This window comes from Bos taurus, chromosome 8 (assembly GCF_002263795.3).
Source record: "Bos taurus isolate L1 Dominette 01449 registration number 42190680 breed Hereford chromosome 8, ARS-UCD2.0, whole genome shotgun sequence".
NCBI classification, from domain to species: domain Eukaryota; kingdom Metazoa; phylum Chordata; class Mammalia; order Artiodactyla; family Bovidae; genus Bos; species Bos taurus.
Window position 1 is genome coordinate 112,030,098 of NC_037335.1, and position 13,279 is coordinate 112,043,376.

General features: G+C 57.5%; 1 protein-coding gene and 1 long non-coding RNA gene across 4 annotated transcripts in view; one reads left to right on the forward strand and one right to left on the reverse strand.

Moving 5' to 3' along the window:
• MYT1L (myelin transcription factor 1 like) overlaps nucleotides 1-13,279 on the forward strand; it is a 421,026-nt gene that overhangs the window by 363,714 nt on the left and 44,033 nt on the right.
• On the reverse strand, nucleotides 1,445-2,856 carry LOC112447855 (uncharacterized). Of its 2 annotated transcripts, none has more exons than XR_009495724.1 (2): nucleotides 2,418-2,856; nucleotides 1,445-2,165 (listed from the first exon to the last, which is right to left on the reverse strand). It is a non-coding gene; the product is annotated as an uncharacterized lncRNA (long non-coding RNA). The 2 variants fall into 2 exon arrangements; XR_003036143.2 differs by having other exon boundaries at nucleotides 2,362-2,856.

Genomic DNA, 13,279 nt, shown 5'->3' on the forward strand with positions numbered 1-13,279 from the left:
AACAGAAGTCTCTGGGGCTATGAAAGTGTCCAGTCTGGCAACCATGGCCACGCGTGGCTCCTGAGAGGGTGATGAGGCTGAGGGACTGCCTCATTTCTGCTGGTATTCTGCGTTATTGATCCAGATTTGATAGCCACACCTGTCAAGCGCACAGTGCCGCGTAGAACCTTGGACTTCACTGGCCTGTTCTTTTTTAACGTTTGCTTCTTTGGCTGCACGGTCTTCGTTCTTCGGGGGGAGGGCTCTCCCTAGGTGCCGCACATGGGCTTTGTTGCCCCTCGACTTGTGGATCTTAGTTCCCCGACCAGGGATCGAACCCAAGTCCCCCGCACTAGAAGGCAAATTCCTAACCAATGGACCGCCAGGGAAGTCCCAGTACTGTCCTTTGTATATAGTTTTACTGTATTTTAATACATTCAGGAATATTTTATTCCTGCAACCAAAAGTTTACAAATTTTTAATCATCTGTGTCCTAAACATTTTTGTGGTATTATTAAGACACTGACAAATAGGTTAGTCCTTTTATATTTACATTCTGTCCTCTTTTTAATTTCATGACATTTAGATTAAAACTAAATATTATACAAGCTTCACAGTGTTTTTTTCACAATAGAATATTTGCACATCGCACCAACACCTCCTCATTTTGGACCAGTCAGGCAGCGTTCAATACAAGGTGGTGGAGAGCCTCTGTTATTTTTAAAATATGTTCGACTTTATTACTTTCAAACTTGTACAGAAATTCAAATCTGGTTAAGCAGGTGTCATCAAAGAGCACCTTGGGCTGCTTCTGTGGTGACTAAATAAGCCTGGCTGATAATTCACATATACATTATTAGTACCTGGGGCGAGGAAGTGGTCAGAAGCCTGCTCTCTGTTCACGGCTGGAATCTTCCTCTTGCAAGCTTGCTTACTTATCCCCCTAATTAGCCTACCTGTCAGGAGAGCTGCCCCACGGAGGGCACCTTCAGCCCCTCCCCATCCCAATTATCCTTGGCGTCTGTCTCCTGAAGATGCCACCACAGAGCGCAGGGCAGAGTCTGGGACTCAAGACCATAACTTGATTTTGCTCGTTTTCAACCCCAGGGCCGCAGAGAGCAGCTCCGTCTCGGTGTCCACGCTCAGGGGCGTGTGGCTGCGCGGCCCCTGCTCCGTGAACCCTGCCCTGGCCTGGGAACATCAGCTTTGGGTCCCTCTGCTCTCATCATCCTGTGGGCAGGGGGCTTTGGTGCTGTCTTACTCCTTCCTTTGGTTGAGGTGAACTGTACTGGGGTATGCAGTCACCCACCACAGGCGCGTGTGAGTGGATCTTAGCTGAGAGGGGGCACCGTGTGCTCTTAACAAGACCAGGGAGTTTTAAAATGACTTTTTGGGAGCAAGGCTACTATAAGCTCAAAAAATTGAGAATGTAGGGGAAGAAAAATTACATATAATGTCATCTCTCTACTAGATACGAATTAGCTTTTTTATTAATCACATCTATTGAGGATCTTGCAGGCTGCTTCTTCATGTCCCATACAGGTTATGGAGTCTTTAAAAGGTGCATCATATTCCTGGGGGTGGGGTGGTGATTCTGTAGTTTCCTTCTTGACACAGAACTATGATCAACCACAGACACCCAGCCCAGGAACGAAGGTGGCTGGCGCGTCAAGGTCCACCCATCCTCGTTGCCAGCAGTGGACAGTTAGACAGTGGGTGGAAGACAGATGGAGTGGCGCCCTAAGAAGCCGGGTGATGAGCTCCGTGCACATACGTCTCATTTTATAGACCCGCCAGCTCCTGTAGTCAAGCCTTACACACGGACGACAGGCCAAGGGTGTGTGCTGTTCCCTGGATTTGCATGTAAACCCCTGTGTGGACTCTGGGGGCCAGGGAGGAGCAACCGGTGGAGGGTTCTAGAACATGAAGCAGCTCATCAGGGCTCAGACCCCGTCAGGCCTCCAGGACTCAGAGCTCCAGTCCGAGGAGGTGGGTGTCAGTGCAGTGGGGGCTTCACCTGAATCTTACACCCATCACACTGGCCCCAAATGAAGGATGGCTTGCAGGTTGGCAAGGGTGGGGTGGAGGCCTGTGGGGAGGCCTTGGTGACTGCCAGCGTTGGAGGTGATTCCAAAGACGAGGTCAGGAGCAAAGCTGGCACCAGGAGCGGTCAGACTCTGGGGGTCCTGCCAGAGGAACCTGATGTGAGTGGGTGGGCACCCCACAAAGGCTCCCCCACCACCTGCATTCCCCCACAACAGGAAGCCTGGGGGGAGACTTGGAGCTGGTGAGGGTGCAGCTGCGGAGAGCTGACTATCCCACGCAATCAGAAGAGGGCCCTGTGAGCGCGAGAGGCGCTCAGGGGAGCCTGGGGCTGGAAACCTGGTCGTCCGCATATATGTGGCGACTAAAGCTCCTGAACTGTTAGAGTGAGTCACCAGGAGTGCTGCTGATGGAGGAAGCCAGGACTGCCGCGGAGCCCCGGGGTTGCCTTCTGTTCAACTCCACTGGAGGAGCCCAGGGCCACCCGATCACTTCCTGGAAATGGACATTGTTACAGAGCTTCCACTTCCCGCCACAAACAGGTTCCCTCCGTGACCGGCCGGCCCTGAGCTCAGTGGCCCGCGGGTCCCCTTAGGACCGGGCAGCACAGACGTCTCCCCCTCAGCAACATGGCGGCCAGCGGCCACGCCACGGGCGGCCCTGCGAGGATGCGTTGTCCGGATATGACTGATGACGCAATTTCCCCTCACACGTCATCAGAGCGACAGGACTCCTCCCGAGCCAGCGGCTTCACTGCCGCTTTCCTGGACGCTGGCTTTTCCTGCCGAGGCTGAGCGGACAAACCGGTAGGAGGTGGGAAAGTGTGATGACGCGGGTCCTCCCCCGGAGGCCGTCCCACCTACCATCTGATCATCTGGCAGAGGCGCTCCCACGCGCCGCCCTGAGGACGGCGGGCCCCGCTAGGCCGGACGACCCGGCTCTGTGTCCAGCAGCGGGGAGGGCAGTGCCGCTCACCAGTCTTTGCTGGGAGAAGAACCTCGGCTTCACCTCAAGCATAGATTTACAGACTGTTTCACCTTAGGATTCCCTGGTAACTCTGCCTGCAATGCAGGAGACCCAGGTTCAATCCCTGGGTCGGGAAGATCCCCTGGAGAAGGGCATGGCAACCCACCCTAGGATTCTTGCTTGGAGAATCCCATGGACAGAGGAGTCTGGGGCAAAGAGTTGGACACGACTGAGAGAGACTAACACTTTCACTTTTTGTTTTTCCGCCTTGAGTCCTAAAGATGGGTTAAGAGACCCTGAGACGCACCTACCTCTTAGTTCTTCCGGTAACTGTCTACCGTGTGTGTGCGTACTTCACGCTGCAAGTTTTCTGGCACTCTCCCTTGCCTGGCCCTTTGCCAAGCCCTGGAGCTGACCTTCCCTGACCCTTCTCTCCATCCAATCCCAAACTGTCTCCAGGAGCCCAACCTCGGAGCTGGGTTCGCCCTTCACAGAGCTGGCCGATCGATCCCTCACCAGGGTTGGATTCCCCCGCGAGCCCAGCACCCCGGCTCTTTCTGCAGCGGTTGTTTGGTCTTGCACGCGGTCTGTGTGGCCGTGTGGCCACCTGCACCAAGCCCAGGACAGAGGCTTCTGAGGGCGCCTCTTGGGGCTCCAGCATCTGCCCGGTCCTCAACAGCACTTTGCACTGCTCTGGGGACACCAGCTATTTGAGTAAACAAGCTAGTGAATGAATCGAAGTAAGTTGATTTGTGCAATGCAGTCGTATAAGGAGCCTACGATCCTACGGGGGACGCATTGGTGTCAGCAGGTAGGCTGAGCAGGGGACCCTGGGTGCAGGCGGCCACGCGCCTGAGCCCTAGGTTTCCCCTGGGAAGGGAGGGGATTTGACGGATGATCCGGAAAGTTCCAGTAAATTCATAAACGCTGATGCCCTGGGTGGGAAGGAGACAGTGGTAGAGGGCGCGCACTACAGGGTCAGCCTGGGACAGGGGACAGAGCTGTGCATGGACGGACGGTCTTGGTGACAGCCACATGGACCCCTGGTGGCTCGCGCACGACCTGGCTCCAGCCTCGCTCTGCTGTGTGGTGTGCGGCGTCTCCTGCACCCGGACCGTGATTTTCCAAGTGACAAGCAAAGGGGTGGGAAGCTGGGGCGGAAGCGGCATCACCGTCCAGCAGGAAGCCAAGTGGCCAGTGCACTGTGCCCAGCGCCCGAGCAGACAGGCAGCTTGCCCTGCAGGCAGCAGGGATGAGCCCCAGGCCCCCCAGGGCCCCCACAAGTCAAGGAGCTGGGCAGTCTGAGCTCGACTCTGAAAAGATGAAGAGGAAGCCCCTCTCCCCCAAATGTAGCCCCCTTGGTCTACGGCAAGGAGGGCCGCACACCCCCGTGCAGGTGGGGACCCACAGGCTTGTGGGAGGAATACTTGCATCTTTCCACTGCTTCCTGCCCCACGTTTAAAACTCGCCGAAGGAAGGGAAAGTGACCTCAGCCTGTTTCCAAGGCTTGGGCTGTCTGCGGAAGCAGTGAGAGGCTCGTCCTCTCCCCAAGGGACTTGGGGTGCTACCATGGGTCCCCTCTGTCCGCTTCCTCCCTCCCGTCGTGGCTCCTGTCTTCCTGAACCGCGACATCCTCTGCTGTCTCTGGCGCTCCCTGTCCACCACCCCGTGACATGTTACACTGGAGATGTTAGTCCCTTCCGGGACTTTCAGTTCACACATTTTTAGGCCATGTAGCTTTCCCGCATTCCCTTCTCCAAGGTGTTTGTCTCCCAAGAAAGGGGGTAACTATCCCTTGGGTTTTCCATTCTGTTGGTTTGTTCTCCATCGAACGTGTGGTGCGCTCAGTTCAGCTCTCGCACCGCGTGGGGTCAGGGCTCCCAGGGCAGCTGGCGTGTGGGCAGAGGGGTCGCGCGTGTGGGGCTCAGCACCAGGACCGGGCCTGGCCCCCACTCAGCACTGGACATGCCCGTGGGGAGTCTGAGCGAGCTTCAGTCGTTTCTGTCAATCCTGGCCTTTCCCAAGGGAAGGCTCTTTCTGCTCGTCCCATCAGGATCGTCCCAGCGACTTGGCCTTGTTCCCTCTTGCTCTCTGCTTCTCGCTGAGGTGATTCTGCTTTCTTCCCCTTTCGCATCACAGTAAGACCTGTTCACCCTTGAAAATGCGTGTTTCTGGCTTTTAGTCCCTCAGGGAACTAGGTGGAGCCGGCTCTTAGGTTACGTAGAAATCATTTAAGATTTTGTTTATCCCTTCGTTGCGAGTATTTGTGATCCATCAGCCAGCTTCTTTAGAAAATTCCTTTGGAAATCTAGTCAGGATATTTCCATTGCACTAATAAGGACCACCAAACACCTTTGGGTTTCCAGGAGTGCGATGTAAGGAGGGCAGTAAGCGTCACGAGACGACCTCTTCTACCTCCGGGGGTCCGGGGCGGCTCCTCCAAGCCCCTTCTGGGGAGTCAGAGCAGGGCCGGGTCTCGGCATTGAGGGCCCCCGCGCGCCTCAGGAGGCAGGTGACCGCTGTAGTCCTGCTGCACGCACGGCAGGCCGAAGCTGGCGCCCACACCGCGGTTCACTGCAAGGATGAGACGGGCCGTGTCTCTCAGGCGCCGGCTCCAGACTGACTGAGAGAAGGGCTTCCGATGAAGGACCGGGGTCTGCAAAGAGACAGGGAGGTGCAAACGCTCACCTGGGCCTGGTGGGCCAGGCCAAAGGGGCTTCAGCAGGCTGGGGGCCAACGGGCTGCAGGGGGGAGGTCAGAAGGAAGTCAGCACCTAAAGTCTGACCCAGTTCCAGCACCACGTGAATGAAACGGAACTGCTTACACTCAAAACCCCAACACCCGAGATCAAAATATTTCAGAGATAAAAGGACTCCATTTTCCTAATATATCTTTTTCTGCCTCTTGTCTAATATGGTATTATTTTAAAATGCTCATATCAGACTTGCAAATCAGGTTTAAGATCATCAAATAAAAATGTCCATCAGCCCATCAAACCTTCATCAGATCTCATCCTCGCTTACTAATTTCACTCTCTTCTCCCCGCTTTCTGAATTCTAAAACATCCTCCCAACTGGCATATTTTGATCATCTTTTGCTCTGTCATTTCTTAGCTTTCAGTCTGCCTTGAATACTTGCTTCAGTTTCTTGGCCTTTTTGGGTGACGTGTTTTTCAGGTGGAAACAGAGGCATTTTCATTCCCGGTGCCTTGTCTGAGGGTCAGAACAGCACTGGAGATGTTGAGAAACCCTCTCTTTATTCTCTGCCCGTCTCATAGCTCCAAGCAGACCAGACCCTCACATCCTAGGCGGTCTCGTCTAAAACAGATCACATTTTAACGTTCCTGGTCACATGCCGCGCCGCCTGCAAGAGGCTGAGCCGTGTCCCCTGGTCGAGTTGTCAGCCCGTGTACTGGGGGCCACGCTGTCATTTCCCCACAAATCTCGTATCTCCTGCAAAGCCCCTTTTGATTCCATGAATTTCTGAATTTTGATTCCCGAGTTTCTGTCTCGGGAGTGACCTTCCAGGAGCCTCTGATGCTAACTTCTGGTATCAGAAATGACAATCTTGCTTTAAATCTTACATTTCATAGTTTCTGAGGCCTGTGGCCCTTGAGTCCCTTCAGAAAACTCTGTTGCTGTTTCACCCACGTGACTCCCTGGCCACCTGCCTCAGCTTCGCGTGGCCTCAGGCCCTGAGATGCTGAAGGCAGACAAGGCAGGCAGCTCCCTTGTACCAACAAGCAGCTCTAGCAGAGGACAGGCTGAGTCGGGTGGTAAGGCCCACGGAGAAGAAACGACCCTTAAAGCCCGGATAACTGGCTGGCAGGAGCTTGCGGGCCTCCGCACACTGAAAAGCATTCTGCCAACAGGAGACATTCCCAGCTCTGAATGGCCTCTCAGAACGAGTATGAGCTTCAGCTGAACTTCCAAGCTGCTCTTCACACAGACCAGACTGCAGCCCCGTCGTCCACAGACCAGAGGAGAAAATGACCCAACAGGCATTTCTGCTGTGTGGTAGGCACTGATAAATTGCATAAGCGAACATGAAAATCACAGAAAACGCCTCCTTCAGAGTCCAACCAGAGTGAGTGATTCAGGGCCGACAGTGAACTTGCATCTGATGAAAGCTGGTGTCCCGGTCCCAGAGAAGAAACGTGTTCGTCGTCCTCTGCTCCAGGTTGGTCTGGTCTAAAGACGGCTGGGAAGACGAGGGGCACAGAGGCGCGGTCTGAGGATGCTTCTGCAAGGTGGACCCCGCCCAGCAGCAGGGGAGTGGCCAGACTGCGCAGGGGTCCCCAGAACGGGGGGCAGCTTCTGTAGGGGCCCTCAGAGGCAGGGAGGCCGTGACCTCTCTGGGACCCCATCAGACATGGAGGTGAGAGCAGCCGTGAGAGGGCAGTGCCCAGGTGGCCCACAGTGTGGGCTCTTAGGGATCCATGGTACCTTTCTGGCTGAAGTGCATCTTCTCTGGACCAAGAAATAACTTCATGAACAGCCTCAGCGAAGAAAGTCTCATGATTGGGCGTCAGCACCCCCAGGAGCCTCTGTGAGAGCTGACATCGTACGCGTGCAGAGAACAACCCTCGCTTGACTCCCCAGCCTCGAGGACGCACCAGCCCCCCAGCCCCTCTGACAAGCAAGGATGTGGTTTTTTTACGTTTGATGTCCTTTGAGTTTCAACAGCTTGTTAGGTCAATCGCTCTTTCCGTGACATGAGAAATGAGCATCCTTGTCATGAGGCAAACGCAGGCCCCGGGTCCTCATGAATTAGCGTCCAGCCCGGTGTGGCCATGTGCTAACTGGGCGCCTGGACTCATCGGCCTCCTTCTCTCCCATCTCTGGGCCTGGGGACGTGGCAGCTGAGAAGCAAGTCTGGGGCAGGCTGACAGGAGGAGCGTGTCAGGGCCTGGGGTCTGCCGTTCCCCTCGACAGCGCTGTCAAAGCCCGGGGGCCCCGAGGTCCTCACCTCTGCAGAGTGAGCCCCTGGGCCTTGAGTCTGTAGACGTGTTGCACTCACATGTGCACACCCTGCCCAGCGTGGAGAGGGTGGGGCTACAGCCCCAGGGCCCTGACGCCCAGCACAGAGTCCTTCCCGAAGGGTGACCCAGCGGGAGTCCCCAGGCCATGCGGGGCATGCTCTGTCCCCAGGAGCATGCAGGGAGCATGTGTCTGCAGGCAAGTCTCCAATCTGTGTCTCGGGACACAGCTGTGTCAGCGGAGCTTCCAGGCGCTGTGACTCAGACTATCCGGGTGACCCCAGGGGAGCCTGGCTGCGGGGTGGCCTCTGGTCCTCCAGGCTCTCAGACCCATGGTTCCTGAAGCTCTGAGGACCCAATGGTGTGTCTGTCCCAACAGTTCCTGACTCTGGTTGTGCACCACTGTCCAGGCAAGAGATGGTATGATTGAGCCCTGCTGTCCGTGAAAGGCCTTCCCTGCCTGCCTGGGATGCCCACCCCTCCCTGCCAGTTCCCCCTGATCAGAAGCAGGCTTCCCCAGTTCTTCCACACATCACAGAATCAGCAGCACCAGGGGGGGGGTGTCTGAGGGAGGAGGTTTCCATAGCAACCGGCTCGCTCATCCTGTGGTACCTCCCAGCATCGGGCGGCCCTGCAGTGCCATAGGGTGGGGGCAGGATGTCCTCCCACCCGGCATGAACTGCCAGAGAGCCTTCCTCCCAGGGGGGCAAAACTTGCCCTGTCTTCTGGGCCAGAGAATGGGCCCCCACCCCAGAGATCTCCCCAGGCGACTGCTGATGAAACGTGAGAATCACAGATCACCGCGTTCCTCTCCTCCTAATTCCTAATTAAACATGTTCTTTCCTTTCCTTCTTCTCTTTTTCCTTCCTTCCTTCTTATTTTTCCAGAAAATGGTTCTCCTTTACGGCTAACATAACAAAAATCATTTTTAAATGTGATCCATTTCCTATAAACTCATTTGTGGTTTGCAATAAGTGAAGTTTTTATAAAATATGCTCTGGGGTAGCCATGTTTTAAAATGATTTCCTTAAAACTCAGATCCAGGTTGGTTTCCGTTAAACACAGATAGTGCTGATATTTAGCAGACTCCACGACGTGGTTTTATTTGTGAGAGTTTCCCGCACACTTTGGGATGGGGAGCCCTCAGTGGCAGTGTGTCCACGGCGAGTGGAACCCCGGGTCTGTTTGTCTCCCTAACAAGCCCATCTGCCCCGAGCCCACCGCCCTGCCCACAGCCCCATGTGGCATCCTGGGTGGAGCTGAACAATCCACAGAGCCCCTGCCACCTGAGGTCCACTCCCAGGACACCCAGGCACCACCTGGGACCCTCCGTGGGCAGAATGTCACAGCCCAGGACAAGGACCACAGTCCCCACAGAGGACTGGAAGCATCTGAGCCAGACTTCATGACAGGAGGACACAGGACGCTCTGCAGCGCTGGGATTGTCGTGAGCCAGGCAGAGGAGCGTCCAGAGCCAACGCCTGTCGGTGGCTGTCATGGTGCCTCTCCAGGGCCACTGCCCACTGTCCATCAGCCTGCCCAGGTTAAACCCACTGGCCCCCCAGCAGGCAGTGGCCTCTGAGCCGGCTGGGGGCACATCTTGGGCACCTCTGTGCCTGCTTTGTCTGCGAGATCAGCCAAAGAGAGTAGAACCCAGCACCCAGGGCTGCTGGAGAGTGTGGGTGAGCAGTTAGCCCACTGCTGCTCAGAGGCCTTTATGGTCACTGGCGCTCGCTCTCGGATGGCCTGGGATGCTGGGTGGCCAGGGACAGTGGCCATTCTTAGGAAGCACCCTGCACGGAAGCCTAACTGGGCTCCAGGCCCGTCCTCTGTGCTAGGGGGAAAGTCAACAGGCTCCCTGAGATTCAGGATCTCCGCGAACCGGCCCATCTGGAGAGAAAAAAAAATAGCTAAGTCATATTCTGCATTTTCATACCGTTCATGGGATTCTCAAGGCAAGAATACTGAAGTGGGTTGCCAATGCTTTTGAACTGTGGTGCTGGGCTCTCTTGAGAGTCCCTTGGACAGCAAGGAAAACCAACCAGTCCATCCTAAAGGAAGGCAACCCTGAATATCCATTGGAAGGACTGATGCTGAAGCTGAAGCTCCAATCCTTTGGCCACCTGATGCGAAGTGCCAACTCACTGGAAAAGACCCTGATGCTGGGAAAGATTGAAGACGGGGAGAAGGGGACGACAGAGGACCAGGTGGTTGGATGGTGTCATTGACTCAATGATCATGAGTTTGAGCAAGCTCCGGGAGTTGGTGAAGGACAGGGAGGCCTGGTGTCCTCTGTCTCAGAGTTGGGTCTTGGGGTGGGGAGGCTTAGGAGGGCCGGTTGCCAGGCTCACTTCATCCCTATGATCACAGAGTCCCTGTGATCACACCCAGCTTCACACATGCAGATGCTCAGGACCTACGACTTAGTCCATGCGCAGCCCCGCTGGTCAGCAGGCTGACACCCACCCAGAAAGCATCCTTAGCCCTGCCACCCACAGAAGTACCCAGGGCAGAGGAGCAATGCTGGCCCACTGACCAAGGACAGGAAACGGCAGCTTGCCAGCTCCAGCTGGGAGGAAAGCCAGCACTTGGGTGGAAGACCAGATCACTTCCCGGGACACAGCTGGACCGTCCCCCAGGCACTGAGACCCCCTGAGACCAGGAAGGGCCCCGAGGACAGGCCCCTCGAGAGCACACACCACCCACCGAGGCATCCTCACCAGCTCTGGGTCACCTGGCACCTAGCTTGCTGAGCAGAAAACGGAGAAGCACAAGCTCTGTGAGCACTGGCTGCCAAAGCCCAAGCTCGGAGGGAGAGGCCCCTCCTCCATCTGCTCTGGGACGGGGGGCCAGGCAGACAGGGGCTGGCTTCTGGGCCCTGAGACCGGCAAGACACTCAGGCACAGAGGACAGCGCCCTGCTCTGCCCAATGGGCTGAGGGCATCCATGGAGAGGAGCGAGCAGCTCTTGGCCTGGGTGGCCGGGAAGACCCATGGGAGGGAGAGACCACGGGGGCTTGGGCCCTGTGATGCCCGGGTCTGGAAGGGAAACAGGACCTGGGAGGGAGTTGTTGGGAAGCAGAGGCCCCCATGGGGGTGAGACTGTGGCTCAAGTAAACAGAGGGGGTGGTGTGGGTGACCCAGGTGGGGACAGGGGGCTGCCGGCAGGGGCTCCGGGAGGCCTGGACCTGCCTTCTCTCTCCGGGGGCCTGCAGAAGGCCTCCCCTGAATGTGCCATCACCTGGAGACAGGCTGAGCCTCCTGAAAAGCCCTGCAGAGGGCTCCCAGTCCCTCCAAGGGGTGGACACTTGGTGCCCCTCTGGGCCATCCCAGGCCGAGGATGAAGCCTGGGGCATTAGCCCTGGGCCTCCAGGAGGTCACGGGCAGGCCTGGCCCCATCCACCCACGTTGCCCTCTGTTCCCCACAGTCACCCCGTCCCCGTGAGCACCTGTGCTTTCCTCCATTGGGGGTCCCCGAGAAAGCTCTTCCTGAAAGTTTGGGACCAGAGCTCCATCCTCCTCAGGAGAGTCTCGGGTCCAAGGTAGCGCTGTTTCCCTGAGTCTTTCCCGAGCTCAGTGCTTCCAAATGCTTTGTCCTTTTCCCGAGTGACCTGGCCCCAGGCCTCAAGTCGTCTCCACCCATGGAGCACACAGGACGCTCCCTCCAGGAGGCAGAGCAGCCCAGGGCCTCAGGGTGTGGGAGAGGGGGTGGTACACGGCTGCCCCACAGCCTGGACTTGCAGGCAGCAACCTGTGGGGCCTCAGGTCTCAGGGGTGACTGGGGACGTCAGGTCTCAGGGGTGACTGTGGGGCCTCAGGTCTCAGGGGTGACTGTGGGGCCTTGGGTCTCGGGGGTGACTGTGCGGGCATTGGGTCTCGGGGGTGACTGTGGTGTATCAGGTCTCGGGGGTGACTGTGGGGTCATCGAGTCTCGGGGGTGACTGTGGGGGCATCAGGTCTCAGGGGTGACTGGAGGCGTCAGATCTCAGGGGTGACTGTGGGTGTCACGACTCGGGGGTGACTGTGGGGGCGTCAGGTCTCGGGGGTGACTGGGGGCATTGCGTCTCGGGGGTGACTGGGGGTGTCAGATCTCGGGGATGACTGTGGGGCATTCGGTCTCAGGGTGACTGTGGGGTCATCGAGTCTCGGGGGTGACTGTGGGGGCATCAGGTCTCAGGGGTGACTGGAGGCGTCAGATCTCAGGGGTGACTGTGGGTGTCATGACTCGGGGGTGACTGTGGGGGCGTCAGGTCTCGGGGGTGACTGGGGGCATTGCGTCTCGGGGGTGACTGGGGGCGTCAGATCTCGGGGATGACTGTGGGGCATTCGGTCTCGGGGTGACTGTGGTGTATCAGGTCTCAGGGGTGACTCTGGGGCATCGGGTGTCGGGGGTGAATGTGGGGGCGTCGGTTCTCAGGGTAACTGTGGGGCATCAAGTCTCAGGGGTGACTGTGGGGCGTCAGGTCCCGGGGGTCACTGTGGGGGCATCAGGTCTCGGGGGTCACTGTGGGGGCATCGGGTCCCGGGGGTCACTGTGGGGCGTCGGGTCCCGGGGGTCACTGTGGGGCATCGGGTCTCGAGGGTGACTGTGGGGGCGTCACTCCTCATGGTGAACATTCACTCCTGGCCTCCTCACCCGTCGGCTCATCTCATTCCACTTCTCTTTCTTCCTTAGCCCCTTTCTCTTGCTTCACTCCGAGTGCTTCTCCCAAATTGCCCTTTAGACATGTCCACCTGGGAGAGGCCTTGCTTCTCTGCAAGGGTCCCAGCGAGGACGCCTGCTCGTGGGCTCCGTGGCCCTGGAGAGGTGAAGGATGTCCCTGTGCTCTCCCTGCAAACAGTGCGCTCCCCAGGGTCAGTGACCTCCAGCTGAGGCTCCAAGGGGCCCCACGGCAGGCAGTCTCCACTTCAGCCCACCAGGGACCGGCCACAGTCACAGAGGGGACCAGGTCCACCCTGTGCCCAGCGCCCCCGACCCGGCCCCCTGCGCTGGCGCCAGGCTGATGCAGGCGTGTCCAGGAGCCAGGTCCTTGGTACCTGCTCTCGTATCTCCTCCCTTCTCTGCCTTCTCCCTGCCTCTTCCCTGCCTGTCGTCCCCGCTGGGTCAGGCCTCTCCTTGACCTTCCTGGGCACCTTCTGGCGATTCCAGGCTTTTCCTCAGTGGAAGGAACCTTCCCGAGTCCAGACCTGCTCTCCGGGTTGCCACATCTGGACCACGCAGGTGGTTCACGCTCTGATGCCCCTCTGTGCCCTCGCCTCTCCCATAATCGGAGGGAAATCAGGACCGTCGGTGACTTTTGGACCCTGCTCGGGG